Genomic DNA, 27,342 nt, shown 5'->3' on the forward strand with positions numbered 1-27,342 from the left:
GCAGTTTTAGTGCTTTTTGCACTACAGTCCATTCAACATCGTTTCCTATGGAACACGTTCTGTAGTGCAAATCTGCAAAAAGCACTAAAAATGCCATAAGTGTGAATCCCGCCTAAAGGGACATCCAGGCACAAGTGTGAATGCTCCCAGACAGCAGACCTGGAACGATCCAGATCAAATCGTTCCTCTTGTAGGTCCCACTACAACCACTATCAGAGCTGAAGACTGCTAGACAATCCCAACGCCATCCAACGGGGAAATCAAAAACCAGCAAAAAAATTCCACGATCATCAAAAGCAACCAAATAGAATTTTCCTTTTCTCCATTTAGAACCGTCTATAAAAGATAACTGATGGTCGGCTATTTAATTTTGTGGTTTGCCTTATAAAACCCTCTTGTGCATTTATGGAAACGAGGCAAATATTATACAAAAAAAAAAAAAATCCATAACAAATATTCCCACATACTGCCGGCTGTCATTAGAAGAGCGGAGCCGCGGAGTTTTTAAATCTTGTGTTGACTGAGCGGCAGCCCTGGGAATACGGCAGCCAGAAATAGTCTCGCATAGTACAGTGAGCAGATCTATCTGGGAGTTTATTTTGAATGGTTGCTATATTTTGCTCATTCATGGGATGCTATATTTGTTACAGTAAAAACTATTAACAGCATCCCGTTTACAAAAAAAAAAAAATCTTATGAGAAGCGTGCCAGCCGTTCTAATCTGGGGTGGGTTCCTGGCAGCGAGGTCTATTTACTGAACACACGTGCGACTGGAGTCACAAATAAAGGGTGGGGGGGTGAGGGGGGGGGGGGGGGGGACTCAACCTAGAGTCTCTTCTCACACTACTAAGAAAAAGCCAAGCAAACATACGAGATGGGATTGGAATAAAGCGCTACTTTAAAGCTGAACTCCAGGCAGAGAATCCCTCATTTAGCCCTTGTTAATGCACGGATGTCATTTTCTGCAGACAGCCTGTAGTGGGTGGAGCCTGCTGGGCCCCTCCCACTGCTCCGCTCTCTGTACTTGCTATACACAGTGATGATGTCACTGCTACTTTTACAAAGTAATATCTGGGCTTACAAAGGGATGTCTATATGCATTGTGAATATTAAAGCGGAACTTCACTCCCTCTAATCAACATTGATTATTTGTAATCCTTATGCTGCTAGCATTAGTAAATAGATAGGAAAGTGTATTATGTTGTGTAGCAGAGAGCTGGTGACTGCAGTGACTGGACCGGCTCTGTGACATCAGCTGACGGCGGACTTCAGCCCCCTGTCTGCTAAAAAAAGGGGCCCCGGGGGTGCAGAATTAACTGCACTCCTGTGATCCATAGGATCCAAGCTTTGGCTGTACTCCTTTAAAGGGGTTGAAAACCTTCGTGTTTTTTCACGTTAATGCATCCTATGCAAGGAAAAAGCACCTGGCAGTCACCAGCCCCCCAGCCCCCGTTTTACTTACCTGAGCCCCGTATTTCGGCGAGGACGCGCTGTCCCTCTCTCCATGGGGTCCTGGCTCTTGATTGGATATATTGATAGCAGCGCAGCCATTGGCTCCCGCTGCTGTCAATCAAATCCAATGATGTGGGTGGCAGCAGGGGGCGGGGGGGTGGGAGCAGAGTCTGGCATTCGTGTCTATGGAACAAATGCTGGACTCGGGGGAGCTCACCCGCAAGGCAACCCCCCCTCCCCCCTCTGTCCAGAGGATTTGCACAGACCAACCCAGATCCTCCACTTCTCAGATCCCTCTTCGGTGCTCCTGGCCTCTTCCTCCTATCGGGTGCCCCAACAACAAGCTGCTCGGCTATGGGGGCATCTGAGCCAGGTGGCAGCTCCATGTGTCCATTCAGACACGAAGCCCCGCCTCCTCTCCCCCGATTGGCTGACTTTGATGGACAGCCGCGGGAGCGTCGCTGCTGTGTCTCAACCAATCAGGGACGGGCGAGGGACTCGTGGACATCGCTGGACATTGATGGGGCTCAGGTAAATATTAGGGGAGCTGCTGAACACAGAAGACTTTTTATCTTAATGCATAGAATGCATCAAGATTAAAAAAAAAAAAAAACCCTTCTGCCTTTACATCTTTAGGGTGAAAAACCTGTGCTGCAGCGTCCCCCCCCCCTCCTTTTTCTTACCTGAGCCTGAACCAATCCAGCGATGTGCATGAGCGCAGGTGCTCCAGCCGCTGTCTCTCTCCTTATTCGACAGATAGCAGCAGGAGCCATTGGCTCCCACTGCTGTCAATCAAATCCTGTGACACGGGAGCAGGAGGGGGGGTAGGGCTGTCAATGGATGCAGCAACGGGACTCAGGAGCGAGCATACACGGGTGCCCCCAGGGAAGCACTGGCTGGGAAACCCAGAATAAGAGGATCGGGCTTGCTCTGTGCAAAAGCATTGCACAGAGCAGGTAAGTATAGACATGTTTTTTTTTTGTATTAAAATAACAAAGAAGAAAGAAGGGAAGGAAGGGAAGAAAAAAAAAAAAAAAAAGAAGAGAGAGAAAAGAAAGAAAAAAAAAAAAAAAAGAAGAGAGAAAAGAAAGAAAAAAAAAAAAAAAGAAGAGAGAGAAAAGAAAGAAAAAAAAAAAAAAAAGAAGAGAGAGAAAAGAAAGAAAAAAAAAAAAAAAGAAGAAAAAGAAAGAAAAAGAAAGAAAAAGAAAGAAAAAGAAAAAGAAGAAAGAAAAGAAAGAAGAAAGGAAGAAAAGAAGAAAGGAAGAAAGAAGAAAAAGGAAGAAAGAAGAAGAAAGGTAGAAAGAAGAATTCCCTAGCAGGTTTTTGGGTTTTTTTGCAGACTACTACTGGGCATGGGAGGGGGTTCCTCTCACTTCCTGACCTGGAGATGCAACAAGAAATGAGAGGAAATGGCTATAAAACGGTCATTTCAATCTAATACATGTTACCTGGGTTTATTCAATTTGCAGTAAGGAAGGCTGACATGCACAGAGACCATAAAGTAATATAAAGCCTTTACATTTTATTGGGTCGGTTATGAGTTAGCATACAGAGTTGGTCATTACAGGCGTGCCATGACACCCATAAATCACAGATTCTGACATACGTGTTATACAAGCAATGTTACTGCCATCCATATCACCTACAAATATGTGGAAATCTCAATTAAACGTTACTGAGTGACTGTCATGCTGTCACATACTATACTGGGCGAGTGCTCAGATTTTTTTCCGTTTTGTTTTACAGAACCAAGGCAGGCCATATATAAATTTCTTTATTTAACCAGCGTGCCGTTTTCCCACATCCACACATTCTAGGTGAATGGGGGAATCCCTCTCGCTTTGCTATGGTTTGCTCACAATGGGAAGCCTTCTCAGTCACCAGAACACAATGTGGGATAAGACGCTGCCCAAACCCGACCCCGTGCTTTAGATGTGGATATGGCTGTATATGGCTTCAGCCAGCGCTACTCCGGCCACTCCCCCTGACATGTTTAGCCTACTGGGGCTTGGTCACACATCTCTGTGACCAAGCGCAGGGCGAAACACGTAAGGGAACGTACACAGCCATAGCCACATCTAAAAGCACGGGAGTCGGGTCTGGGCGGCGTCTTACTCCACATATGTCTACGCTTCTGAATTAGTGCCTGATGCCCGCTCCCATTTTCTGAACATCGGTAGGGACACCTGTGATCCTCCAGCTTTGAGCGGCGCACCAAGTCCACACGTGATCAACGTCAGAACACAATGATATGTATTTCCAGCTCAGATTGCTATAGCTCGCAGCACCGATTATTCAGGAAAAAAAAAAAAAAAAAAGAAAAACGGGGTGGCTGTACAGAAGTCGATCGATCAACATTTGTGCAACCAGAAAAAAGGGAAAGGGGTTGGAACCTCCATCCCCAATACTTGGAGATAGATAGGAGCAAGATTTGGGACTTTATATGAAACATGCAACCAGGGAGGCATCACAGCATAATACCATAATAGTGTCTGGTGAGTACACCATGTATTATGACCATATATATTAACATAATAAAATAAGAGAACTTTATTCCATAACATAATACATGGTATCATGATGGCATAATAACACAAATGTTCACAATAGTAGCATAATAAAAACACCAGACTAGTTGCTGTGTATCTCCACAATAAAAGACATAATATACATAGGTATGACCCAATGAAACGAAATGTTGGTAATAGTTGTATGATGTATAATGGGGGAGAAGCTAATAGCTTGATGCGTTTCACTTTCCGATCTTTCATTGCCTGGTTGACACGTATCTGTTCTATGTGAATATATATCTCACGCACTTTTTTCCCCTTAAAATCAGGGGAAAATTGTGGGTGCGTGTTATACGCCGATCCCCGCTATTTTTGTGATCTATCGGAGCGATAGCCGCCGACATTCACATAGCGTGTATTTTTAAATATGGCGCCACGGAGTTCGGAGGGACTTGGTGGCGCTTGTTCAGCTGAACAAGCGCCGCTGAGAACACAGTGACTGGGCGGAGCCGAGATACACGTAGCCGAGGGTTCTCGGCGCCGTTCACAGTCCTGCCCAGTCCCGCCATTGGACCTCTGTTATGTCCATCATAGGGACTGGGCGTGACTGTGAACGGCGCCAAGAAGAGCCGAGAACCCTCGGCTATGTGTATCTCGGCTCCGCCCAGTCACTGTGTTCTCGGCGGCGCTCGTTCAGCTCCGAACTCCACGGCGCCATATTTAAAAATACACACTAAAAACTTGTGTATGTCGGCGGCACTGGGGACAAGGCTGCACTGACCACTGGGGACAAGGCTGCACTGACCACTGGGGACAAGGCTGCACTGACCACTGGGGACAAGGCTGCACTGACCACTGGGGACAAGGCTGCACTGACCACTGGGGACAAGGCTGCACTGACCACTGGGGACAAGGCTGCACTGACCACTGGGGACAAGGCTGCACTGGGGCAAAGCTGCACTGACAAGGCTGCACTGGACACTGGGGCAAGGCTGCACTAACAAGGCTGCAGATGAACACTGATGAGGCTGCATTGATGTGCATTTAAATGTAAGTTTTTTTTCCTTAAAATATATATATAGAATAATTTAAAGCTATATTTCAAAATACATTTTCATTTTTTTTTTTAAATATCCAAAAACACACAATAAATAAAAATGTAGGAGCGTTTAAAGTAGTTTTAAAAGCTCAAGGGTTTTTACCTTGCATGCATGAAGGTAAAAAAAAAAAAAAAAACACAACCTTTAATGTCACTTTAATGCTGCTTTAATAAGCAGTACTAGTATTTTAATGAACCAGAATTTTTTTTTTTTTTTTTTTTTTTAAACCCTTTTAAAAATGCACAGAACTGCACTGGAGTACATCTAAGCAAGAACATAAACATGAAATATTAGTCATAATTCCAGATAAAATCTAAAGATGTGCTGTGGGCAGGGTGTGATAGGGGTCTCTTATCTGCCCTGTAAGGAAATGGGTGACAGATGTCACTTCAATCCCTGATACAAGAACACCAAATAAACCGCAAAATAATGTCACACCAATAGCACCAAACATCATCCGTTATCACTCCTTACAGATTATAAACGCAAGAAAGAAATTCAAGAAAGTCTTCTCTACTGAAGACTTTATCTAAGACCCCCGTTCACATTATGCGATTTGGAGTCATGGGCAGAATCTCCAAAATTGCGTCAAGGTGCGCTTGGGTGCCATTATTCTTAATGCCCCTCCCCCCCACAAACGCAGTGCGATTCTGCCACAACTGTCACGCATTAAATCATCAAGCGAAGCTTGTCGCCCAAAAAGGAGCAGGGGCTTCTTGTGCGATCCGATTCCTGCACCATTTCACGGCTCGCACTGCGATCTGCAAACTGATCTGGGGGGCGTCATTAATTTTACATTGACAACCGCAGCGTTTCGCAGATGGCAGTGTGAACCACCAGCGATTCAAGTGCGATGTGGGAACCCGTACAGGAACCGCACTGGTTCCCGCATCGCACAAGTGTGAACCCAGACTCAAGGAAGAATACACACAACTCTTGTATTCAGATATTTGCTTATCCCGGAGTTCAGCTTTAACCACTTCATCCCCGGAAGGATTTGCCCCTTAATGACCAGCCAATTTTTGGAGATACGGCACTGCGTCGCTTTAACTGACAATTGCGTGAGCATGCGACGCTGTACCAAACAAAATTTATGTCCTTTATGTTTTTTTCCCCGACAAATAAAGCTTTCTTTTGGTGGTATTTGATCACCTCTGCGGTTTTTATTTTTTGCGCTATAAACAAAAAAAAGGAGCAAACAATTTTGAAAAAAAAAAAAAATATTTTTTACCTTTTTGCTATAATAAAAATATTCCAAATTTAAAAAAAACAAAAAACAAAAACTAATTTCTTCATTAGTTTAGGCCGATATGTATTCTTCTACATATTTTTGGTATAAAAAAAAATAAATAAATAAAATCGCAATAAGCGTATATTGATTGGTTTGTGCAAAAAAGTTATAGCGTCTACAAAATAGGTGATATATTTATGGCATTTTTATTATTATTATTTTTTAACTAGTAATGGTGGCGATCTGCGATTTTTATCGGGACTGCGACATTGAGGCGGACAGATTAGACACTTGACAGTTTTTTGGGACCATTGACATTTATACAGCGATCGGAGCTAAAAATAGCCACCGATTACTGTATAAATGTCACTGGCTGGGAAGGGGTTAAACACTAGGGGGCGATCAAAGGGTTAAAATGTGTTCCCTCAGAGTGTTCTAATTGTAGGGGGTGGGGGGAATGGGACTGCCTGGGGGAGGAGACCGATCGTTGTTCCTATATACTAGGAACAAACGATCTGTCTCCTCTCTCCCTGCCAGAACGTGGATTTGTGTGTACACACACACACACACACACACACACATCCCTGTTGCGGCTCCGTCAGGAGCGATCCCGGGTGCCCGCCGCGATTTCCCCTGGGCACCCGGGATCGCACACAAGATCACTTTTAAGCGGCAGCGGGAGAGGGACCCCCCCCCTCCCTCCCTCCATGCTTCGATGCCCTCCACCGCTTACCGAAACTGTCGGCAGCTGTCGGAGGCGATCGGATCTTCCTGCGGCCTGACATGGAGACGAGTGAGGGGGAAGATGGCCCTCCATATCAGGGCAGAAGCGACGTCAAAATGTCACTTCCGACCCATAACTCTTAAAGGGCCATTTTTTTACTTTTTTTAAAATGACGATTTTTTTTTTTTTTTAATTGCATTTTAGTGTACAGTTTAGTGTATTTTAGGTCTTTTTGACCCCAGATCTCATATTTAAGAGGTCCTGTCATGCTTTTTTTCTATTACAAGGGATGTTTACAGTCCTTGTAATAGGCATAAAAAAGTGACACCATTTATTTTTATTTTTTTAAAAACAGTGTAAAAAAAAAAATTAAAAAAAAAAAAAAAAAAAAAAAAAAAAGGGTAAAATAAATAAGAAAAAAACAAAAAATATTTTAAATGCGCCCCGTCCCAACGAGCTTTCGTGCAGAAGCATACGCATAAGTGAGTAGCTCCCGCATATGAAAACGGTGTTCAAACCACACATGTGAGGTATCACTGTGATTGGTAGAGTGAGAGCAATACAATTCTAGCTCTAGACCTCCCCTGTAACTTAAAACATGCAACCTGTAGAATTTTTTAAACGTCGCCTATGTAGATTTTAAGGGTAAAAGTTTGTCACCATTCCACGAGCGGGCGCAATTTTCAAGCGTGACATGTTGGGTATCAATTTACTCGGCGTAACATTATCTTTCAATATAAAAAATAAAATATTGGTCTAACTTTACTGTTGTCTTATTTTTTAATGCAAAAAAGTGTATTTTTTTCCAAAAAAAGTGCGCTTATAAGACCGCTGCGTAAATACGGTGTGACAGAAAGTATTGCAACAACCGCCATTTTATTCTCTAGGGTGTTAGAGAAAAAAAAAAAAATGTATAATGTTTGGGTGTTCTAAGTCATTTTCTACAAAAAAAAAAAAAACTTGTTTTAACTTGTAAACAACAAATCTCAGAAAGAGGCTCAGTCCTTAAGTGGTTAATGGGACGGCTGGTGATGCGGCGGTGACACAACAAGGGGAGGGGCGTGGCGGCAGCAGGTGAGTGGATGTCCGCTAACAGGGCGCTACCATGATGGATCTGAAATGACAGGTGCTCTTTAAACGTAGGACTTATTCTTGCTGGTAGTTAGAATCTTTAATATTTGCAAACAAAATGAAGGTTTCCGATTTAGAATAATAAGCTGTCAGGTTAGTAAAACAGCGATATCAGAACCGATTCAATCATACAGTTTGTAGTGTACATAGATTTGCAAAACAATGGGATAAGCGCCGGTTCACATTAGAAGCGGCACGACTTGCAGGTCACCTCACCGAGGCGACCTGCACACGACTGCCGCGGCGACTTGCAAGACGACTTCTGTATAGAAGTCTATGCAAGTCGCCCCCAAAGTAGTACAGGAACCTTTTTTCTAAGTCGGAGCGACTTGCGTCGCTCCGATTAGAACGGTTCCATTGTACAGAACGGGAGGCGACTTGTCAGGCGGCTAGGTCACCTGACAAGTTGCCCCTGTGTGAACCGGCTCTAAAGGAATATTCCTGAACTTTGTTTTATCTCATGGTTACTGTGAAATTGTGTGAATGTATCAATGCAGTGCATGTTATCTCAGCTTGCAGAGCTTGGATTCATTGAATGAGTTTATCAAAAATGTAAATATTGAAGAATATACAGCCTCGTGCTACATAACCAAGTTCCATTTCATGCTGAATAAACTAAATTATTAATGTATCTTTAGACAGATTTTTATTCCAAAAGCATTTTATTAAAACAAATTTGATTTAAATAAAAAAAAAATAAATCAGATTTTTATCCACCCTGATTTACAATAATGGTTACAAGTCAAACTCATATCTATTCTATTACATTATATAACTATTTGCACAGCAATAAAAGGCAGTGTGCTAGAAAAGGATTGCTCACCTGTGCTCTGGATGAAGGACAGCGAGCTGTCAGAGATTACATGCGCTCACCTTTCTAGCTTTGTCTCCTCGTCATCTCGGGTTGATCAATTATATACTCTAAAGTAGCTCCTTAAAATCTGCAATAACCAGCCGCATTGACTTATCCCCATTACTATTGTAGGAATATACAGATTATATCATTACAGATTAATTTCTGCATAAAATAAACCGGGATCTCCATCAAGGAGTCCGGTTTTGATCTGACTGTGAAGTTATTCCGGCACGGAATGTAGACTGGAATTCAGGAAAGCAAAACACATAACTGGAGGTGAGAGCTTCCTAATAGAGCTATAAATAGAGAGGACAGATATGGGATTGATTTTTTTTTTTTTTGCCTCAAGTTAAGGACCATGAATTGTGTTGCATAAATGTGAGCTCTTTATTGTGCTACGCTGGGCCTGTCACTGCTTACTTCTACAGCCAGCCCTGGAGTGCTGTGTGCTCACCCTCATACATGACCAGGAGCCAGACTAGAGTCCCAACATACTTTACAGGCAATGGATTAGACCATATGAAACATAAAATAAAAATTAATATTTTTATATTAAGAAAAAAAAATGGTATGTATATAAATTTTTTTTTTTAATATGAAATTTTTATTTTGTTTCATATGGTCTAATACATTGCTGGTAAAAAAAAAAAAAATATTATATATATATTTTACCAGCAATGTATTAGACCATATGAAACATAAAGTAAAAAATGTAATTTATGTTTTTATATATTAAAAAAAAAAAAAAAATTTTTTTACTTTATGTTTCATATGGTCTAATACATTGCTGAATATATATATATATATATATATATATATATATATATATATATATATATATATATATATATATATATATATATATATATATATATATATTTTTTTTTTTTTTTTAAATAAAATTTATAAAAGAGAAAAAAAAAAAAAAAAAAAAAAAAAGAGATCCTTGTAATCAAAATGCTACAAGAACATATTTTAAATAATTTTTAAGTATTTGTATATTAGTAGTATATTATTATTTTTATTTTTTTAAGCGACCCTCAAATGTAAGATGGGGGCTCTGAGGGGTACCCTGATGTAAGGGGAGACTCTTATGGGCTCCAGTTTAACTGGAAATTCTCTGCTTTGTTTTACTTAAAGAAGAGCTCCAGGCTCCTTCAGAAATTTATTTTTTAAGTCAGCAGCTACAAATACTGTAGCTGCTGACTTTGATTAGGACACTTGCCTGTCAACGAATCCAGCGATGTCAGCACCCCAGCCTTTTTTTTTTTTTCTCGTCTGGGGTGCTGCCACCGCCATTTTTTGTAAAGGAAACAGGCAGTGAAGCCTTGCGGCTTTCCAGCTGGTTTCCTACTGCACATTTGCGAAGCTTGCTGCGCATTGTGAATGGAGCGGCAGCAGGGGAAGGAGGAGGGGCGGCCAAACTTCCGGGTGACTTTGTCGTGGCAAAATCGGCCAGAAGTGGGAGCGGGTACCTGTAAAAACCAGGAACGTGCTCCCCCCTCCCCTCGAAAGGTGCTAAAATGTGGCAGCGGAGACAAACAAGCGGAGCTTTCCCTTTTGGGTGGAGGTCCCCTTTAATTTTTTTCTGTTGTTCTAAATCATATCATGCTTAAAAAAAAAAAAAAAAAATTTATACACAACACATACATTAATTTACAGCCGATTTGTTTCATTTAGTAAAACGGATATTTTTCAGCCTGCAGATATTTGTATAATATACGATGTTGCCCGCCTACAGAAAAGAGACCCCTGATCTAGACCACCGGCTCTACTGGCTCCTCAGCAAACATTGGGGGGGGGGGGGGTAATCGTGCAGGCTTGATCCCAAACTGCACTGTGTGCATCCATAGACACACAAAGTGCGGCTTGGCCCCGTCACCTCCACACTGGATTTGATTGACAGCAGCGGGAGCCAATGGCTATCACAGAGTCTAGGGAGGGGGAGGGGGAGAGAGAGAGATTGCTCTTGAGCACATCGCTCAATCAGCCCAAGTATAAGGAGAGGCTGAAGTTGGAGCTGCATGCAGAGAATGCATTAAAGAGATTGTGAAGGTAAAAACTTTTGTAAGGAAATAAAATAAAGAAATAAAAAAACTAAAAAATAAAAACCCAACAAAACATGTCTATACTTACCTGCTCCTCTTCTCGGGTACCCCGCCGGTGCTCCTGGCCTCTCTTCTCTTTCCAGTGCCCCCATGGGAAGCCACTTCCCATGGGGGCACTCGTGCATGTTCATTCTTGAGCCCTACTGCTCCGTCCTTCGACACGGACAACAGGACTTGGCCCTGCTTCCTTATTACGTCCTTTGATTGACAGCACTGGGAGCCAACAGCACCTAGTGCCCCAGCAAAGCCAGTGAGACACGGAAGTGAGGGGAGAGAAGAGCTGCAGATGTGCATGTCACTGGATTAAATGAGGGCTCGGGTAAAAGGGGGGGGGGGGGGTATACTGATACCTCAGCATATTTTACCTTAATGCAAGGAATGCATTAAGGTTAAAAATGTTTAGGCTTTAGAACCACTTTAACCACTTCAATACCGGGTACCTTCACCCCCTTCCTGCCCAGACCAATTTTCAGCTTTCAGCGCCGTTATACTTTGAATGACAATTGGGCGGTCATACATTTTTAGTTTGTGTACAGTTTTTTTTGTTTTTTTTTTTTAACCACCAAAAGAAAGCTCCTATTTGTGTATTTTATCACCACTGGGTTTATTATTTTTTGCAAACTAAACGAATAAAGACCGAAATTTTTTTTAAAAAAACAAACTTTTTCTTAGTTTGTTATAAAGGTTTGCAAACAAGGTAACATTTTTCTCCTTCACTGATGGCCACTGTTAGGCATCCAGTACAGAATATAAACTGGGTACTGACATTTATAGGTGAAGTTGATCCAGGGAAAATCCGATTGCCTCTCGGGGGGGGATCAGGAAGGAATTTTTTTCACCTACTGGAGCAAATTGGATCATGCTTTGCTGGGGTTTTCGGTCTTCCTCTGGATCAACTGGGTATAGGATTGTGTAGCTGTGGTGAAATTCCCCCCCCCCCCCTCCCATTTATTGGTTGAACTAGATGGACTTGTGACTTTTTTTCAACCAGGCTAACTATGTAACACTGATGAGGAGGCACTGGTGGGCACAGATTGGCAGCACTGGTGGGCACAGATTGGCAGCACTGGTGGGCACAGATTGGGACTGCACATGTCCCTTTTACAGAAGCTGGTTATCGGCTCTCTTCTCTTTTCCTCACACTGTCAGCATGAGGAAAGGCGTGCCGTTAAACGGCTTCCATTTATATCCGTTATCAGCTGTGATTGGACACAAGCTGATCACATGGTAAATAACCGCTGATTGGCTCTTTACCTCAATCTGTGATCAGTTGTGTCCGGCGGATCACAGAGTGTGCCACCATCATATGACGTGTCCCAGAACTAGCCGGCCGTGCTGTAGCGTCATATGGCCATACTGTGGACGGCAAGTGGTTATAGGATAATTGGGAAAAAAAAAACACACCTTCAGCCTTTAAAACCACTTTATAGAGGAAAACATAAAAAGGCAAAAAAAAAAAAAAATGAAATTGGTGAGGTCGAAAAAAGACACAAGTCCATCAAGTCCAACCTCTGTGTGTGATTATGTGTCAGTATTACATTGTATATCCCTGTATGTTGCGGTCATTCAGGTGCTTATCCAATAGTTTCTTGAAACTATCGATGCCCCCCGCTGAGACCACCGCCTGTGGAAGGGAATTCCACATTCTTGCCGCTCTTACAGTAAAGAACCCTCTACGTAGTTTAAGGTTAAACCTCTTTTCTTCTAATTTTAATGAGTGGCCACGTGTCTTGTTAAACTCCCTTCCATGAAAAAGCTTTATTTCTATTGTAAGGTCACCAGTACGGTATTTGTACATTGAAATCATATCCCCTCTCAAGCGTCTCTTCTCCAGAGAGAATAAGTTCAGTGCTCGCAACCTTTCCTCATAACTAAGATCCTCCAGACCCTTTATTAGCTTTGTTGCCCTTCTTTGTACTCGCTCCATTTCCAGTACATCCTTCCTGAGGACTGGTGCCCAGAACTGGACAGCATACTCCAGGTGCGGCCGGACCAGAGTCTTGTAGAGTGGGAGAATTATTGTTTTATCTCTGGAGTTGATCCCTTTTTAATGCCAATATTCTGTTTGCTTTGTTAGCAGCAGCTTGGCATTGCATGTCATTGCTGAGCCTATCATCTACTAGGACCCCCAGGTCCTTTTCCATCCTAGATTCCCCCAGAGGTTCTCCCCCCAGTGTATAGATTGCATTCATATTTTTGCCACCCAAATGCATTATTTTACATTTTTCTACATTGAACCTCATTTGCCATGTAGTTTCCCACCCCATTAATTTGTTTAGTTAACATGAACAATAACTATTGCTGTAAATGATCTATAGACATTAGCATTTTTTTTTGCAGAGGAAATATTATTTATACATTTTAACTTAATAACACAAGTGGGAGTACCAAATTGTCAGCGAAGAAATGAAATATTCTCAGCAGACTTCCCTGGGAATTGATGGGATGGGAGACATCAGCAGGAAGAGTTCTGACAATAATCAAGTGCAAATTCTTAAAGGGAAAGTAGAATCTATTTTCAGACAATTCATGTTTTTAGTGAATACGGTTTACCCCAAAGCTGAACTCCAAAAAACGACTAGCAAGAGATATCTGCTTGTTTATGTCTGGGGGGGGGGGGTGGGGGGACTGGTTTTTATTTCCCCCGATCCCCTGTTCTCATAGACTCCTCCACATTGATAGACGGGCCCTGGCAGAGTCTTCTTCACTGCAAGGAGGGACTTTTTCGATTTCTTGAGTTCAAGTTAGGCCCCCATCACACTTGTGCGACTTGTCCTGCGACTTGGGACTGCAAAGTCACATGACAAGTCGTACCCCATGATTTCCAATGAGTACCATTCATGTCTGTAGAACTTCAAAATTAGTCCCTGTACTACTTTGGTCAGACTTTGATGCGAGTTGAGGTCCATAGACCACAAGTTTACACAGGATTCCCTGAAATCACTGTTAAAAAAAAAAAAAAAAAAAAAAAAAATTTGCAGGAAAAAAAAGATACACGACTTTGAAGTCGCTGTAGTGTGAAAGGGGCCTAATTGTAAAGTCTCAGGGCCAGTTCACAGCATAGAAACAGTCCGGATGTGTTACAGATGCTTTTCTGGATGCGTGTTTTGACGCGTTTACGATGTAGTCCAGTGCATTTTTTCCCCCTCTTTCCTCAACTTTAAATAAGGACATTTGTGTTACAGCAATTTTTTTTTTTGGTGCATTTATGTGCGTTTTTATGCATTTTACAGCGTTCCAGTACAGTTCAGTGCAAGAAAAATGTAACATGTTCTACTTTTTTTTTTCCTAGAACTGGAACGCACTGTTGTGAACTATGCCATTGAAAACCATACAACCTACTTTCCCTGCATTTTTGATGCAGAAAAAAAAAAAAAAAAAAAAACGCACTGGATTGTATGTGGTGTGGTGTGTACTGGCCCTCAAGGTTTTTAAAGGGGAGTTCCACTCAGAAGTGGAATTTCTGCTTACCCATCTCCCCCCCCCCCCCACCCCCTTTGGTGCCATATTTGGCACCTTTCAGGGGGAGGAACGGGTACCTGTTTTTGACAGTTACCGCTCTGCCACTGCCTGGTCTCCCAGAAGTTCGGCCCCCTCCTCCTTTCGCCGCCGCCAGACCAATAAGAAAGCACAGCGCGTTTCGCACATGCCCAGTAGGGTACCAGCTGTGAAGCCGAAAGGCTTCACTGCTGGGTACCCTTACCAGGAATGGCGGCTGCATCTCACAGCCGAGCATTGGCCGGGGTGCCGACATTGCGGGCTCCCTGGACAGGTAAGTGTCCTTATAGTAAAAGTCAGCAGCTGCAGCATTTGTAGCTGCTGACTTTTAATTTTTTGTGGAGGGAGGGGCCCTGCATTCTATGCACCAAGTTGCAAAACCTTTGCTGCAGCTCCCCCCAGATCCCCCCCCCCCCCCAATCCTTTTTCTTACCTGAGCCCGAAACAATCCAGCGATGTGCACAAGCCTGGCAGCTCCAGCCGCTGTCTCTAGAGACCGCATTGCTGTTCAGATCACATGTGATGTCTGTGCGATTTCCGTAAACTGTATGGCGGAAATCGCATCACATTCGCACCAAAATGGTGCAGGACCCTTTTTTTGGTCAGCACTGGAATCGGAGAGCATGGGTGTTCACACTTATGCGATCTGATTCCTGCACCATTTCACAGTTCACACTGCGATCTGCTGACCAATCTGGGGGGGGGGGGGGGGGGGCGGCGTTAACTTTACACCCGCAGCGGTTCGCAGAGCTCAGTGTGAACCACTGTGCGATTCGGAAACCCGCACTGGATTCGCAGGGTTCTTGCATCGCACTAGTGTCAACCGGAACTTAAATTAACCACTTTAGCTCCGGAAGGTCTTAACACACCCCTCCCCCCCATGACCAGGCTGGCTTGCTATTCAGCACTACGCTTCTTTAACTGGCAATTGCGCGGGCGTGCAACACTGTACCCAAATGAATTTTGTACCATTTTTTTGCCCACAAATAGAGCTTTCTTTTAGCAGTATCTGATCACCACTGGGTTTTTTTATTACATAAAACCAAAAAAGGACTGACATTTTTGAAAAAAAAAAACAAAAAAAAAAAACACACAACAACAAAAAAAACAACAATATTTTCTGCTATAAAACACATCCAATAAAAAAATAAAAATTAGTTTCTTCATAAATTTAGGCCAAAATATATTATGCTACACGTCTTTGGTAAAAAAATAAATCCCAATAAGTGTATATTGATTGTAGACGCTATAACTTTCACACAATCCAAAACTTTGGTATATACAATTATTTTATACTAGCAATGGCGGCGATCAGCGACTTATAATGGGGCTGTGATGCTGCAGCGGGAAATCTGACACTGACTGCGACTGACATCTCCAGTGACACTAATACAGTGATAATACTATACACTATCATTGTACTAATAACACTGGCTGGGAAGGGGTTAACATCTAGGGGGATCAAGGGGTAAATGTGTGCCTATGTGCCTAACAAAATGTTTACTGTGTGCTGTTTTTACTAAACAATGTGCCAGGTTTTATTCCCTGCTTTACGGGGAGAAAATAAAATGAACAAACAAAAAAAACAAAAAACAAAAAAAAACAAAAACAAAAAAAAAAAGGCACATTGCTGCTGTCTGTAGAGAGCCCTGTGTTGTATACCAACACAGGGCTCTCTCCTGTCATTCGCTCAGCGGGTGCCAGCCATAAATCATTGGCCGGGACCCGCTGATCATCCTGTGATGTAGCAAATGACAGCACAGCTGGCGCACGCCCCCTACACAGAAATGCAAATCGCATATATTCACAAGATCCTGCGCAGCAGATTCGCCCTGTAGCAATAAAAGCTACAGGTGGCGGTCAGTAAGTAGTTACAGTAAGTAGTTATTACTATTATCATCATTTGGTATTGGCCACACAGACAAACCAGAAAACAACGTTTTTTCACACGAGTCAGCCAACACAAAACATGACACAAAGGCCAGCAAGACCACAACCACTGTAAAACAGGAAGCAGAGCCTGCTTATGTATTGAGCAAATATGGCGACCTCCTCCCCCGTGTACATAAATCATACAAAGAAAAAAGGCTTTGGAAAAAAAACAAAAAAACAAAAAAAAAAAAAAAACACAACACAGGAAAAATAGTCGATACTCTCCCCTTAAAATAAGTAATAATCCCGCCATCACCTGCATAACACAAGCCTCCTTTGCATTCTTTTACTGAATCAGCAGCACAAGAGTTAACGAATACACCCAAAGGCATAATAAAACGATTGCTCCAGGCTTCAAGGTGACAGAAGGGATCGGGCCTATTTTGGCTGTGCTTTCCAAGATGTGCAGAAAGTACAGATATACTATGTGTGGCAGTCATCCAACAAACCCGTATTACATTAGAGGGGATCCATCATGAACATATATTTACATTTCCTACATTCCCTTGCAGTTAACTCCTCTATAGAATAACGTTCTAGGAAAGCCGTACTACAAAAGATAGAACTAACCAATGGCAAAAGACACACAGATATCAGCAAAAGTATGTGAACCTTCAGCAACTACAAAAGGGATGGACGATAACAATCCTAAAATAGGGAGTAACTAGGATCAGCTATACATATACATATTCTCCATAAGACTGGAAAGAGTTACAGAAGGATTCACGTGGGTTTCAGTTACGTAGACATTACAGATGGAGGTAATCTGGTACTCCCGATACTCTCCCCAGCACTGGGCGTCCTACACCGATCTATGCAAGGGTACACAATACAGTCCTCATCATAAAATCCCCCAACAGGTGACAAAGAACCTAGACAGACCATTCTCAGCCAGGGTTCCTCCAGAGGTTGCTAAGGGTTCCATGAGTGGTGGCCAACTGACCTCTCATTTAATTAATGGTGCCAGGGACGTTATCACATGGCAGGGTTGGTGGCATGACTCCAATATTCATTTATCTATTTGTAAAGGTGGTATTCTGACCACCATTGTGAGGGGGACATTCTTCTTACTGACCACCAATGGTAAGGGTCATGTTTCCTTCTGACGCTTGATAAAATGGTTTTAGCAGGGTTGCCCTAAGACCTGTGAATAATTTCAAGGTTTCTTCTAGGGTAAAAGGTTAGAGAAAAGCTGCCCTTCCCTTGTGTGACAGCTAAGCATTCGTCAGCGTCTCTTGAACCCAGTGGTGTCGCTAGGAGGTGGCTTTTGGGGTTATAGCCCCGAATCTGGGCCCCATCTGCAGGGGTCCCCAAGGGGAGGGGAGGCTCTCTAGGGACCCTAAAGTAAGGAAGGCTCTCTGGAGATATATACACACACACACACACGTATATAATATACATGTGTATGCCCACCCAAGCGTATGACTTTCTTTACTACGTTGCTATGGGCTCTAGCCCCAGATCTTTTGTAGACCTAAAAAAATATTTATATATATATATATATATATATATATATATATATATATATATATATATATATATATATATATATATATATATATATATATATAGTGTGTGTGAGTGTGGTACACACACTATAGTACCAAAGTTATTGGGACGCCTGCCTTTACACACACACATGAACTTTAATGGCATCCCAGTCTTAGTCCGTAGGGTTCAATATTGAGTTGGCCCACCCTTTGCAGCTATAACAGCTTCAACTCTTCTGGGAAGGCCGTCCACAAGGAGTGTTTGACCATTCTTCCAGAAGCACATTTGTGAGGTCGGGCACTGATGTTGGAAGAGAAGTCCTGGCTCGCAGTCTCCGCGCAAAGCAAGGTCCATAAAGACATGGATGAGCAAGTTTGGGGTGAAGCAACTTGACTGGCCTGCACCGAGTCCTGACCTCAACCCAATAGAATACCTTTGGGATGAATTAGAGCGAAGACTGCGAGCCAGGCCTTCTCATACAACATCAGTGCCTGACCTCACAAATGTGCTTCTGGAAGAATGGTCAAACATTCCCATAGACACACTCCTAAACCTTGTGGACGGACTTCCCAGAAGAGTTGAAGCTGTTATAGCTGCAAAGAGTGGGCTAAGCCTGGGATGCCATTAACAAGTGTGTGTTAAATATATATAAAAATTTTCATTCAAATTTGTTTTTTGTTTTTTTTTAATTTGCTATCCTTTTTCCCAATGAAAGTTACCCTTTAAGCAAGATATACCAAAATATACATTGGAAAAAAAAAATATATATAAACGAACATTGTCCAAAACAGCTACTCTGGTCTGATCCAAAAACAAGTGGCGAAGTTACTAAAGAGACCGGCTCACACATTTCCTTCGATCAGTATCATTTTATATCGTGGTTTCTAACACATTATTTTCTTTGCCAAACATATGTCTTTATTTATTACGACTTTGATAAAGAGCAGGTCCTATTTTCGAAGCAATTCACGCAGAACGCCAGATAACTCCTAAAGTTCGATAATTATTTTCTCAAAACCATATGCACATCCTGAACAGAGAAGTTTGAGCATGGGCCCATCACAGAGAACATTACAGTCCATGCTTTAGTCCCACAGCCAAAACGTGGCAAAAAATTGGCTGAAATGGAATGTTCCCCCCGAATCTAAACCTGGCTATTAGATGTGTTTTTACACAATGTGTTTACCCACCATTGTCCCCAAAGACAAGGCTATAGAAGCTAGCAAGAGCAGAACATCTGGATACACCTCTAGGTGACTATACGACGGTCGCTCTGGGAGCGCCGTCACCCAATTAAACGGTTTGTTTGGCGGTCACATTATTAATGAGACTCTGAACACACCGAGGGATCAGACAAGTGCTGCTATACCAAGTGCTAGGTTATTATTAACCCTTCCATTCACAGAACACTGTACTCCCTTCCATTCACAGAACACTGTACTCAATGGCTGGAGAAAATCTAAATTGGGGAACTCAGGAGTCATGCAGCTCTGGACTGATTATTTAAAACAATAATATGGAGGGCCAAAAAAAAAAATAAAATAAAATAAATAAATAAACCAAGAGAAAAATGTTATTATTAATATTTATAATAATAAATACACACACACACAAACCCCAGCAAGAACTCTAAATTGGAAAAACTGTGACTAGTCAACACTTGATTTTTAAAGAGTATGAACAGAAAAAAAAAAAGAAAAAAAAAAACGCAACACACAGGAAAAAAAAAAAAAAAATACAAAAATACAAATACAGGTACAAAAAATAAAGAAGAAACCCAAAAAACACAAGAGCAATAGTTGTACAGGTTAAAAAAAAAAACAAAAACAAAAAAAAACAGAGAAATCTTAATTAAAAAACTGAAAAGTAGATTAAAACCAAAAATTTGTCATAAAGTCATGGCCTGATTTTTAGCAATAATATGAACATAAGAAAAAAAAAAAAAAAAAACACACACACACACAATCCTGAGAAACCTAAAATTAAAGCACTAACTAGTGATAAAAGTCATGTTCTGAGTTGTAACAATAATATGAAAAAAAGCTCAGAAGCAAATCTGGAAAGTCTAAACAAACACAGAAAACTACTCATGAAAGTAATGGCTTAAACAATAAACAAAAAAACAAAACAACAAAAACAAAAAAAAGAAAAAAGAAAAAAAGAAGGGAAGGAGGATGAAAAACAAAAACCTACAAAACACTAAAGCACAGAAGCAAAGAAAAGAAAAAACCTCTAAGAACTTAAAACTAGTCAATATAGATTTTAAAATAAAAAATATAGTCAATATTGATTTATAATAAGAATGGAAAATAAATAAATCTTACAAACAGAAGAAAAAAAAAAATAAAAAAAAGAATCTAAATATAAATCAAAGCCCTAAAACTTGTCATGAAGCCATGGATCAATAACAAATGTATATATATATAATAAATTACAAGTCAGCTAGAGCTCCTTGGGGGGAAAAACAAAAAACATCACCCGCCAAAACAAAGCACTTTACATGAATAAATAAAACGTCATATTATGTTCAGTGCTCCATGCACTCCATGATGGACATCAAGCATGCAGATATCTACAAAATCACACATTAATTCCTTAATAGAAGTCACACATTAGAAGATGTAGCGTTATGTGAACAGCCGGTCTAATAATGCTCAGAAAACAATGAATAAATAAATCTTATACATACTGTACATGTGTGCCCTCTGTTGATCTGAAAGCCTCACAATACCATGCCGAGGAAAGGGAGAGGATAGGGAGGCAGCTATACCAGCTGTACAGGGATATTAGATGCTTGAATGAGGCACAAACATTCCAGGAGATGAATCCCGAGAAGATATCTGCCTACACTATACAATCATTCCAGAAAAAGCACACCTCGTCTTCTTACTCAAAAGCCTGTCCCCGAGGACCACGGCACATGACAGTTCCACAACACACACCGATGAGAAAAAACACTTTTGTTTCCATTTACACCGAGCTGAATATATTCCAGGAGATTCAACTTTACCTGGATGACAGTCTGTGTGATAAACTTCTATGTATCAAACCCTGGCCATTTTTTTGCAATGACACAAACATGTGATCAGGTGTAGATCCAGGACCAGATAGTAGGGAGGGACCATAACACCTGGAGAACAACGGTCCTGGGAGTCACATATGACAGTGAAAGGGACACTTCCAGGCAAAACCTGGAAGAGTCCCTGGAAATCAGGACTGGGGACAGCTTTACCAATGAGGTGACATTTTCAGGTGGAACTACATCCCTTCTAGTAGGAGTCCTAGAGCTGTCAGTTATGACATTGGTGTCAAGCGTGATGTGCGGACAGGGACACCCAGCACCTTTCAATTGGGGTACTCAGTACATGCAGGTGGGGGCACTAGGGACATGTATATGAGGGAAGTCGGGACACCCAAGACTTGAAGAAGGGGAGGAGAACTTGGGACGCCGGGGACTTGAAGAAGGGGAGGAGAACTTGGGACGCCGGGGACTTGAAGAAGGGGAGGAGAACTTGGGACGCCGGGGACTTGAAGAAGGGGAGGAGAACTTGGGACGCCGGGGACTTGAAGAAGGGGAGGAGAACTTGGGACGCCGGGGACTTGAAGAAGGGGAGGAGAACTTGGGACGCCGGGGACTTGAAGAAGGGGAGGAGAACTTGGAGACACCCGGGACTTGAAGATGGGGAGGCGAACTTGGAGACACCCGGGACTTGAAGATGGGGAGGCGAACTTGGAGACACCCGGGACTTGAAGATGGGGAGGCGAACTTGGAGACACCCGGGACTTGAAGATGGGGAGGCGAACTTGGAGACACCCGGGACTTGAAGATGGGGAGGCGAACTTGGAGACACCCGGGACTTGAAGATGGGGAGGCGAACTTGGAGACACCCGGGACTTGAAGATGGGGAGGCGAACTTGGAGACACCCGGGACTTGAAGATGGGGAGGCGAACTTGGAGACACCCGGGACTTGAAGATGGGGAGGTGAACTTGGAGACACCCGGGACTTGAAGATGGGGAGGCGAACTTGGGACGCCGGGGACTCGAAGATGGGGAGGAGAACTTGGAGACACCCGGGACTCGAAGATGGGGAGGAGAACTTGGAGACACCCGGGACTCGAAGATGGGGAGGAGAACTTGGAGACACCCGGGACTCGAAGATGGGGAGGAGAACTTGGAGACACCCGGGACTCGAAGATGGGGAGGAGAATTTGGAGACACCCGGGACTCGAAGATGGGGAGGAGAATTTGGAGACACCCGGGACTCGAAGATGGGGAGGAGAATTTGGAGACACCCGGGACTCGAAGATGGGGAGGAGAATTTGGAGACACCCGGGACTCGAAGATGGGGAGGAGAATTTGGAGACACCCGGGACTTGAAGATGGGGAGGAGAATTTGGGAAACCCGGGAATTGAAGATGGGGGAGGAAAATTTGGAGACACCCGGGACTTGAAGAAGGGGAGGAGAACATGGGACATCTGGGACTTGAAGATGCGGAGGAGAACTTGGGACACAACCGGTACTTGAAGATGGGGAGGAGAACTTGGGACGCCCAGGAAATGTGGGTACATGAAATGTGAAGACTGTGGTCCTCAGAACATATATAGGGAGGTCTTCAGTAACCTCAGGACATGTATATGGAGACACTGGGGGATACCCAGGACATGAGGATGGGGGGGCACTTGGTAACCCCAGTAATTGTGGATGGGGCACTTGGAACATATGTATGGGGGCACTCAGGACCTGCAGATGGGGCATGTGAAATGTGCAGAATGTGGTCCTTGGAACATGTATATGACTTCAAGACATGTATATGGGGACAATCAGGACATGGGCACTTGGAACATGTAAATGGGTCCCTCAGACCAAGTCGGGACATTTGGGGATCCTCGGGTCATGTGGATTGGGCACTCAGGATCCTCAGAACATAAAGCTTGGGGACCCTTAGGACATGCGGACTGGGGCACTCGGGATCTTCAGAACACGTGGAACTTGGCACAAGAAAATTTGGGGCACTTGGGAATTTTAGGACATACAAACGGTGGCACTTGGGACGTTGTATGTGGGGACCCTCAAGACATGTGTGTGTGTGGGGGTTCTCAGGACATGTATGTGGGGGGAATCCCTCGGGACATGTATGTGGGGGACACTCCTGGCTGACACATGGCAGACCCCCCCCCCCCCCCCCCAGAAGTCAGGAAATGACAGTTGGAAATGACAGTTGCCCCCCCTCCTTGCTCTGTAGGGCAGAAGTTGGAGCCATAGAGGACACATTGTATCTCTTCTGGGAATGGGAAGGAATAAAAACAATGGCAGCACATGGAGAGCCCCTCCCCCCAGTAAAGAGCTGAGTGTAGTCACTGTATACAATGTATACCCCTCCCCTCCCCCTCACCTCAGGGCTCCTCCGCCGCCGGACTCCTTCTCTTCTCTCCTCAGCGGACCCTTCCTGCTCTTCCTTGGACGTGACCCTCCGCCTCAGCCGCTTCACCTCCTGGAACTCTGAGGAAGGGAGGAGTGGGGGGGGGGGGGGGGGACTGAAGAGGGCGGATCACTCCGCGCCAAAGGCCCGGTTGATGACGTCAGCTTCAGCTTTCCCGAGCGTAGATCCCGCAGGAACGGAACGCACAGACCCGCCGCGGGGGGGAGGGTCGCGGTGACCCGGCGTCTAGGAAGTCCAATAGGGGGACCCGCGCTCCGCTTTGTCACTGTTTATAAACGGGGACACGATCGCAGGAACGGGGCCGCTAAAGCTTGACAGTTCGCACGTTGGATTCCTCTTAGCAACCGGTGACGTCATCCACCCCACAGCCCCGGGCGATTGGCTGTGAGAGTGACAGGAGACCAAGGGAAAGGAAGGAAGGAGGGCGTGAATGACGTGCACTGCGACCAATGAGAAAGGCGTAGGGGGCGGGGTCAGCAGGGCCTGCCCATGTTCAATGTTTTTATCAGCTGTTTGGTAAAGTGTGCGTAATCCGCTGGGTGTAACCGGTCAGCTGTGCTCAGTAGGCGTAGGATCGAATCCTGGCTCCGGACTCAGGAGCCTTCTACTGCAATCACAGTCATTGCCACGCTACTATTGTAATAAATTATTATGATGATCAATATTAATATTTTATATTATATAATTATCAGTATTATTATATATTAAATGTTAATTATCAATATTATTTTATATTATTATAAGTTAACTAATATTCATATTATTATTATTTTATCTTATATTATTATGATTATATATCACTGTATATTATTGTTGTATTTAATTGTATATGATATATTTTTATTATCATCCTCAGATTTTTATTATTATATGTTATATTATTATTTTCATCATTATTATTATTATCAATATGATTATTATATGTTATATTGCTATTATATCTTAACTATTATTGTTATTATTATTATTTTCTTATATATTACTGTATTTTCTTGTTGTCTTTAATTTTATATGTTATATTATTATTATTATCATCTTTATTATTATATTATTGTTATTATTTTTCTTATATTATCATATATTATTGTTGTCTTTAAGTTTATATGTTCTATTATTATTATTATCATCATCATTTTTATTATGTTATATTATCATCATGTTGTTATCAATATGATTATTATTATATTTTATATTGCTATTCTATTTTAACTATTATTATTATTATTATTATTATTATTATTATTATTATCTTATATTATTGTCATTATTTTATGTTATATTACTATCATCATCATCACAATTATTGTTATCTTATGTATCAATCTTTATTTTTCAGATAATTTATTTGGAGAAAGGGGGGGGGGAATATATATATATATATATATATATATATATATATATATATCCCCCCCCCTTTCTCCAAATAAATTATCTGAAAAATAAAGATTGATACATAAGATAACAATAATTGTGATGATGATGATAGTAATATAACATAAAATAATGACAATAATATAAGATAAAATAATGACAATATAATATATATATATATATATATATACAGGTAAAAGCCAGTAAATTAGAATATTTTGAAAAACTTGATTTATTTCAGTAATTGCATTCAAAAGGTGTAACTTGTACATTATATTTATTCATTGCACACAGACTGATGCATTCAAATGTTTATTTCATTTAATTTTGATGATTTGAAGTGGCAACAAATGAAAATCCAAAATTCCGTGTGTCACAAAATTCGAATATTGTGTAAGGGTTAAATTTTGAAGACACCTGGTGCCACAAACTAATCAGCTGATTAACTCAAAACACCTGCAAAGGGCTTTAAATGGTCTCTCAGTCCAGTTCTGAAGCCTACACAAACATGGGGAAGACTTCAGATTTGACAGCTGTCCAAAAGGCGACCATCGACACATTGCACAAGGAGGGAAAGACACAAAAGGTTATTGCTGAAGAGGCTGGCTGTTCTCAGAGCTCTGTGTCCAAACACATTAATAGAGAGGCAAAGGGAAGGAAAAACTGTGGTCAGAAAAAGTGTACAAGCGATAGGGATCACCGCGCCCTAGTCAAGATTGTGAAAAAAAACCCATTCAAAAATGTGGGGGAGATTCACAAGGAGTGGACAGCTGCTGGAGTCAGTGCTTCAAGATCCACCACCAAGAGACGCTTGAAAGACATGGGTTTCAACTGCCGCATACCTCGTGTCAAGCCACTGTTGACCAAGAAACAGCGCGAAAACCGTCTCACCTGGGCTAAGGAAAAAAAGAGCTGGACTGCTGCTGAGTGGTCCAAAGTCATGTTTTCTGACGAAAGCAAATTTTGCATTTCCTTTGGAAATCGAGGTCCCAGAGTCTGGAGGAAGACAGGAGAGGCACAGGATCCACGTTGCCTGAAGTCTAGTGTAAAGTTTCCACCATCAGTGATGGTTTGGGGTGCCATGTCATCTGCTGGTGTCGGTCCACTCTGTTTCCTGAGATCCAGGGTCAACGCAGCCGTCTACCAGCAAGTTTTAGAGCACTTCATGCTTCCTGCTGCTGACCTGCTCTATGGAGATGGAGATTTCAGGTTCCAACAGGACTTGGCGCCTGCACACAGCGCAAAATCTACCCGTGCCTGGTTTACGGACCATGGTATTTCTGTTCTAAATTGGCCAGCCAACTCCCCTGACCTTAGCCCCATAGAAAATCTGTGGGGTATTGTGAAAAGGAAGATGCAGAATGCCAGACCCAACAACGCAGAAGAGTTGAAGGCCACTATCAGAGCAACCTGGGCTCTCATAACACCTGAGCAGTGCCAGAAACTCATCGACTCCATGCCACGCCGCATTAATGCAGTAATTGAGGCAAAAGGAGCTCCAACCAAGTATTGAGTATTGTACATGCTCATATTTTTCATTTTCATACTTTTCAGTTGGCCAACATTTCTAAAAAATCCCTTTTTTGTATTAGCCTTAAGTAATATTCTAATTTTGTGACACACGGAATTTTGGATTTTCATTTGTTGCCACTTCAAATCATCAAAATTAAATGAAATAAACATTTGAATGCATCAGTCTGTGTGCAATGAATAAATATAATGTACAAGTTACACCTTTTGAATGCAATTACTGAAATAAATCAAGTTTTTCAAAATATTCTAATTTACTGGCTTTTACCTGTATATGTGTGTGTGTGTGTGTATGTGTATATATATATATATATATATATATATATATATATATATATATATATATATATATATATATATATATATATATATTTCTCCTAGATTGTAAGCTCTAATGAGCAGGGCCCTCTGATTCCTCCTGTATTGATTTGTATTGTAAGTGTACTGTCTGCCCTCATGTTGTAAAGCGCTGCGTAAACTGTTGGCGCTATATAAATCCTGTATAATAATAATAAAAATATATTTTAAAGTATTTTACCCTTTCGCTGCCACAGCAATTTTTGCATTTTTTTTGCTTACATGTTTAATAAAAAAAAAATTTAGGGCAAAGAAACAGTATATGTTTCCTGAAAGCAGACACTCTGGAGAATAAAATAGTGGTAGTTCCATGTTTTATTTATGTTACACAATATTAGTGCAATGGTTTAGGAAACACATTTTCAGTAAAAAATAATACTCTAAAGTAAATTTTAGGGCACATAAATGGAACAAATTACTGTATTTATTGGCGTATAACACTCACTTTTTCACCATGAAAATCAGGTGCAAATACCATGTGTGTGTTATACGCCAATACTTCAATTTTAGCTGCCTCGGAGGGGACAGGGAGGGGAGCAGGATGAGCACCATCACATTACATACAGTGAGAATCTCCTTTTTACTTGGCGGCTTCTGTAATAGAAAGT

At 42.0% G+C, this 27,342-nt stretch overlaps 1 protein-coding gene across 6 annotated transcripts in view; it reads right to left on the reverse strand.

Annotated features, from left to right (window-relative positions):
• Nucleotides 1–23,866, reverse strand: part of MEF2A (myocyte enhancer factor 2A) — a 271,262-nt gene extending 247,396 nt beyond the window's left edge. For 3 of the 6 annotated variants that reach the window (XM_073618383.1, XM_073618384.1, XM_073618382.1), the window contains exon 1: nucleotides 23,429–23,865. The gene's annotated coding sequence lies outside the window, so the exon portion shown is untranslated. Of the gene's footprint in view, nucleotides 1–23,428 lie in introns of all 6 variants that reach the window. The other 3 variants (XM_073618385.1, XM_073618386.1, XM_073618380.1) reach the window with 2 other exon arrangements.
• Nucleotides 23,867–27,342: the final 3,476 nt, after the last annotated feature.

This window comes from Aquarana catesbeiana, linkage group LG03, assembly GCF_042186555.1.
Source record: "Aquarana catesbeiana isolate 2022-GZ linkage group LG03, ASM4218655v1, whole genome shotgun sequence".
Taxonomy (NCBI): Eukaryota; Metazoa; Chordata; class Amphibia; order Anura; family Ranidae; genus Aquarana; species Aquarana catesbeiana.